The sequence below is a fragment of the Dasypus novemcinctus genome, chromosome 2 (genome assembly GCF_030445035.2).
Source record: "Dasypus novemcinctus isolate mDasNov1 chromosome 2, mDasNov1.1.hap2, whole genome shotgun sequence".
Lineage (NCBI taxonomy): Eukaryota > Metazoa > Chordata > Mammalia > Cingulata > Dasypodidae > Dasypus > Dasypus novemcinctus.
In genome coordinates this window covers 71097176-71103754 of record NC_080674.1, presented here as the reverse complement: position 1 = coordinate 71103754, position 6579 = coordinate 71097176, and the positions used below count along the sequence as shown (strand labels likewise).

Below are 6579 nucleotides of genomic sequence, written 5' to 3'. Positions count from 1 at the left end.
CGCCCCTCTTCCTCTCCAGGAACTGACTGATACTTCACGATTATTTCGTTTTGCAGAATAATGTGACTCTTTTGCCCCTTGCTACTTATCAGTCTGTGAGTGATATATAGGACAATTTCTCTTCTAGATAGCTAGTTTTTGTTTTTCCAAAATTTAATGGGACACCCACTAAGTAATTCAAGCTCTTGTGGCGTCCTAAAATAAACAATTTCATTAAAATTTGGGAGTTGGCAACAAGCTCAGAAAGATCAGTCAATTCTTAGGAAATGCAAGGCCACCTTGCTTATTGGCATGACTTGATTTTGAGTTCTGTTTCTGTTTCCTCTACCATTACTCCTGATAGTGAACTACTGCCGCTGCTTCAAGTTTCTCTTAAGAGAACTCAAAAGTTCAAGTTTTCTAGAAAGTGTATTTTGAAAAATAAGACACACATATCATCCTCCAAAAATACATTTTTTTTAACTAAAAATGTTTATTGGCGATTACCTTTAATAGATTTATAACATTAAAGGAAAGAAACATTTTTTTCAGAAGTGCTAATAAGAAAAAGACCCAGGAAACTAGTGTTGGGCAGAATTTCAGTGTTTTGGGCATAAATAAAACTTATGTTCTTTTTTTAAATAAATAAATTTTATTGATACATACTAATAAAGCATACAATTAGGTTTCTTTTTTAATTAGAGAAGTTGTGAGTTTACAAAATAGTCATGCATAAAATACAGGATTCGCATATGCCACCCTGCCACCAACACCTTGCACTGGTATGGAACATTTGTTACTATTTTATATGGATTCTGCAATATTTATTGATTCTCCTCCAAGTCAGTGGGTTTGGCATTGAACAGAAATATGAATATATAAACATGTTTAATTCAGTTATACTTTAAAACAATCACATCCTTGAGAAAAGAAACTCTCTTCTGTATGTAATACCCCTAGCCATTCCTGGAGAAGTTATAGAAATTTCCATGAATTCAATCTTACAAGTACCACTAATAAAAGAAAACCATATAGATGGGTTCTCAACACATGAAAACACAGTAACCACATAATAATTTAAAGAGTCCAGAAATACCCACTAAAATAATGAACTAACAGCTACATATAGCACAAGAACACGGAACAAATGTATTTCTTCCCTCTACAAAAAAAAAGTATGTTTTATTGTTTTTAGAAAAACTATGTGAGTATATACACGTATATGTATTCCTTATAGAAAACTTGAAAATATAGAAAATCACAAAGAAAATGAAAATCACCTGTCACATCATCAACACAAATGCCACTCATAGCAATAGCAAAAAAACTCATATAGACTCAGAGACAGCCTGGAAAGACCTTCCCAGCCTCAAGATCTGCTGATGCCAATTCACAAACGACTTCAAGATCCACAGGCCAAACCTCCTTTTAGTCTCAATATATTTGCTGTTACCTGCTCCTGGTACCATTGCATTTTTCATCAGGTCAACAGTGATCAATAAACAAGGAGGGCAAGTGAGGTTATGACTCTAATCTAAAACTTTCTGTTCCTTAAAATTTAGAGCTAGATGGAATCTCAGAAGTTCATTTAGCCTACCACTATCCCTATCTCCATTTATTCAGGAGGAACTGGGAATGGAGAGGTTATATGATTTGCCTGGGCTTCACAGGAATGAATAGGAATGATACCCAATCCTCTAATTGCCAGGCCAGAGCTCAGAGCAGTTAACACATTGAAAAAGAATCTTCACAAGTGTGGGGTTACAGTTATTACATAGTAAGACTCTTTTTTAAAAGATTTATTTTATTTATATTTATTCCCCACCCCTTCATTGTTTGCACTTGCTGTCTTCTCTCTGTGTCTGCTTGTCTTCTTTTTTAGGAGGCACCGGGAACTGAACCTGGGGCCTGCCACGTGGGTGGGAGGTACCTAATCACTTCAGCTAGCCACCTCCGCTCCCAGTTATATATATATTTTTTTAAGATTTATTTTATTTTTTCCCTCCCCTTCCCCCCACCCCCACCAGTTGTCTGCTCTCTGTGTCCATTCGCCGTATGCTCCTCTCTTTCTGCTCGCATTCTTGTCAGCAGCAATGGGAATCGAATCTGTGTCTCTTTTTGTTGCGTTGTCTTGCTGTGTCATCTCTCCATGGGTGCGGCGCCACTCCTGGGCAGGCTGCACTTTTTTCATGTGGGGTAGCTTTTCCTTACAGGGTACACTCCTTGCGCGTGGGGCTCCCCTATGCTGGGGACACCCCTGCATGGCACAGCATTCCTTGTGCGCATCAGCACTGCATGTGGGCCAGCTCACCACATGGGTCAGGAGGCCCTGGGTTCTGAACGTCCCATATGGTAGGTGGATGCTCTATCAGGTGAGCCAAATTCACTTCCCCCAGTTATACTCTTAATGAGGCTAAGGAACAGACCAGACTTTCAGCTCCTAACAGGCAACTGCACCAGCTCTAGGGAAACAAGTCACAAATACAAACATGTGGCTGAATGAAGGAGTGTGACCTGAGCCAATGAATCACAGGAACAATGTGTGGGTCCCATGTTCCAGAGAGACGTAACTTGTTAAGTCACAAGAGTCATTTCTATTTGATTGCCCTGCCAGAGCAGCTTGGAAAACAGAAGTGTCCAAAAGAGTCCCCTGAGAGAATAAGAATCAAAATAAAGAAAACTCTTGACTCAACCAGATTTCTCCGTTTCCACAGACATTGTGCTACTCATAACCAGTCCTTTCCCTTCAACTGCAATCCACCCAGTAGACCGTTGGATCTCGTCACCCCTACTTTGAGCCTGTGCTCTTGTGTCTAAAACTTTCTCTTTAATGACCTAGTGAATCCCTATTCACTGAAAAGATTAGCTACAAATATATATTTTTTTAAAGATTTATTTATTTATTTTAAATTCCCCCTCCCCCTCCCCTGGTTGTCTGTTCTTGGTGTCTATTAGCTGCGTCTTGTTTCTTTGTCCGCTTCTGTTGTCGTCAGTGGCACGGGAAGTGTGGGCGGCGCCATTCCTGGGCAGGCTGCACTTTCCCTTCACGCTGGGCGGCTTTCCTCACGGGCGCACTCCCTGCGCGTGGGGCTCCCCCACGCGGGGGACACCCTTGCGTGGCAGGGCACTCCTTGCGCGCATCAGCACTGCGCATGGGCCAGCTCCACACGGGTCAAGGAGGCCCGGGGTTTGAACTGCGGACCTCCCATATGGTAGATGGACGCCCTAACCACTGGGCCAAAGTCCGTTTCCCTAGCTACAAATATTAAAGATCATGGTTCAGTTCTCTCTCCAGAAGAAATCTCTTCAGCTTCACAAAGGCAGTGTTTGGTACAGGTGTTCTTTATTTGGGCAGACCTCATTCCCAAATATAAATGATTAAAGCTAATACCATTTCATCTCTTCTTTCCACACACAACAGTGTTACAGGTTCAGTGTTAGGAGCCAGACTTGCAGGAAACAGATATGGTTCAAGCGACTGGGCTCCCATCTACCATATGGGAGGCCCCAGGTCCGATTCCCAGGGCCTCCTGGGGAAGGCAAGCTGGCCCACACTGTGGATAGCTGATGCAGCAAGATGATGCAACAAAAAAAGGGAGATGCAGAGGAGAGACAGTGAGAGATGCAGCAGATCAGGGAGATGAAGTGGCTCAAGCCATTGAGTGCCTCACTCCCACACCACAGGTCCCGGGATCAGTTCCCAGTGTCTTCTAAAGAGAAAGACGAGAAGGAAAAAAATGAAAGTCAGCCTTGTATTTGCTAGGTCTCGAGATGCTTTCATGTGGGTGAGCTCTTTCACCTGTGCCGGTCTGTCACTTTTTTGTGCTTCCTGTATGGAGTGGAAAAATCCAAAGTAGTGTTCAAAGTTGTGCATCATAAGCAGGCTCCCAGCCAGCAGCTCATCGGTCACCAGTAGACGGTGGATGTACGGTGAGTGTGATTCCTACAGGAGTAACAGGAACACCCTCTCACCAGCGGGCCAAAGTCTTCCCAGTACTTTTTTCCTTTCAGATTAATTTTAGATGATGTCATTTCTTCAGTACAACCAGCGCAAACAAATTTCTTTGTTTGATCCAAGTATTTTATTTTTTCTTGTGTCCCATTTTGTTATAATAATGTCTCTTTAGGATTTTGCTGGTGATCAAAGCTGAAAGTGAGGGCACATCCCACTTTGTCACTTGATAAGGGGAAAAACTCTTAAATAAGTCCACTCCTTTTTCAATACACGCCAGCACCTCATCTGGCTGGTTGACACCACAGATGAACCTTAGCTTATCCTCTGGCAGCCCTGCAGTGACTGATGACAAGTGTAGTCTAGTCTCCAGAGTCATGGGATTCCTTTGAAAGCCATCCAGAAGGAAGCCATCTATAGACTGCTTTGATGTCTCTTGTGCTGACCACAGTCTGTCCTCCCTCACATCTCCACCTTCAATCACTCCAAAGATCACAGTTTTCTGAAGAATCTCTGACTCTTCCTGTTGTTGCAGACAATTATCCAGGAACAGAAGAGATCGGTCAACAGACTTTCTGGCTTTTTTAATAGAAGTTGCTTCCATGCAAGATGCCTCTCTATCTGAGAAGCACTGGAACCAATCTGGCTGAAGGGCCTGCTGAATTGCCATGAACTTGGAAGCAGCCATTTCTACTTGGCCTCCAACACCCCACAAAGACACAGACTTTTTTGTTACCAGCTGGGCAGGGGTTAACTGAAGCAAACTTTCCAACTCCTTCCTTATATTCTGCCAAGACTTCATGATGCTCTGCTAGTGATGATAGTGTGAACTGAGTCATGGCTGGAACTCTGTGGATATTGTGCAGTATGTGATGGGTCAGGTGTGGGGCAGAGCCAGTGTTGGTCTACAGAAGGCAACCTGGAATGTCCATGGTCTGGTCCCTTATTTTACCTGGTTTGCTATTTTTCCTAGGTGACAGCCATAGATTACCTTCATATGATTCAGCTTCATCCTAAGGGATTCCTCTAAGTCCTGCAAACCTCCCAACTTTTTTGGCCTGCCTACCCCTGCAAACTCCTTGCACTTTGCTACCATGTGTCTGGCTTGCAGAATTCTGTACATTAACTTTTATAGTAAATATTAAAGTTTTCATTGATTTTTAATATACAATATGTTGTAGTCACTTAACATAACGGTGGAGGTAACTCCTTTTAAGCTGTTGCAAATGGAGTAACCAATCATCCAATCTTTTTTGATGATATAGGTCAGTGGTTTCCAAACCCAGGTTGCTTTTTAGAAATACAAATTACTGAGTCCATATATGGGCCATTCTGATTGATATGTCTATGGAGAAGCCCAGAAATCTATTTTTAAAAAAGCTTTCAAAGCTTCTCTTAGCAGTATATATTCTAAACTTAGACTGATAAAGTGATTACAGGGGCAAAGGACATGAATAAGAAGTTCACTGAAAAAAGAATTATAAATGGCTCTTAAAATATTAAAAAACATTCAACCTCATGATAAGAAAATTTAAAACTACATTGAAACACTATTTTTATGCATTAAGTTGGCAGAAAAACACATACTTTCTTAGGGAGGCTTCATGGAAAGAGGCACTCACATACACTGTTGACAGGAGTAAAAGATAGGCATACAACATGTATGGAGGGCAATTTGGTAATTTTATTTTTTTTTTATTTTTTATTTTTTATTTTTTTTAGATTTATTTTTATTTATTTAACTCCCCTCCCCTCCCCCGGTTGTCTGTTTTCTGTGTCTTTTTGCTGCGTCTTGTTTCTTTGTCCGCTTCTGTTGTCGTCAGCGGCACGGGAAGTGTGGGCGGCGCCATTCCTGGGCAGGCTGCTCCCTCCTTCGCGCTGGGCGGCTCTCCTTATGGGTGCACTCCTTGCGCGTGGGGCTCCCCTACGCGGGGGACACCCTGTGTGGCGCGGCACTCCTTGCGCGCATCAGCACTGCGCATGGGCCAGCTCCACACGGGTCAAGGAGGCCCGGGGCTTGAACCGCGGGCCTCCCATGTGGTAGACGGACGCCCTAACCACTGGGCCAAAGTCCGTTTCCCAATTTGGTAATTTTAAATGCAAAATTATTATTGACTTAATCTTCTACCTGGCATTCATATTCTGGGAATTTTTGCTACTAACACACTGTACACATTTGAAATGATATAGGTACAAGATTATTTATTGCAGCATTGTCTTAGCAGAAGAATTGGAAATTGCAAGTTTTTTTAAGGAAAGGATTGGTGTTGGTGGGAGTTTGGGGAAGGGCAGGATGCCAGTTAATAGGGGAGGGTGAGTCAACTCTAAATTAAACTCAGAATTCAGAGGAGTCTGGGGAGCCAAAATCTCTGTAGGTATCCACCTAGATGTTTCCATCCCATGTATCAGGGTCTTACGTTTCCCACACAGGTAGAGTCAATGTATATGACTTTGACATAGCAGATCTGTCTCTGTCAAGCATTCAATTATCTTTGTATTTCAGCAACTCAAGTCCTGAATGTGGTCTCAACATTTTCTGCCCTCCTACAGCAGGCTTTTGGTAAGGGCCTCTTTGTAAACTGCCAAAGAGGCACTCTGGCCTTCATTCTTAGTTTGCTTCATTCGGTGACATCAGCATTTCATTTTCT

At 42.5% G+C, this 6579-nt stretch overlaps 1 pseudogene; it reads right to left on the bottom strand.

Annotated features, from left to right (window-relative positions):
* Positions 1-3646: 3646 nt before the first annotated feature.
* LOC101419251 (queuine tRNA-ribosyltransferase accessory subunit 2 pseudogene) lies at positions 3647-4961 on the bottom strand (annotated as a pseudogene).
* Positions 4962-6579: the final 1618 nt, after the last annotated feature.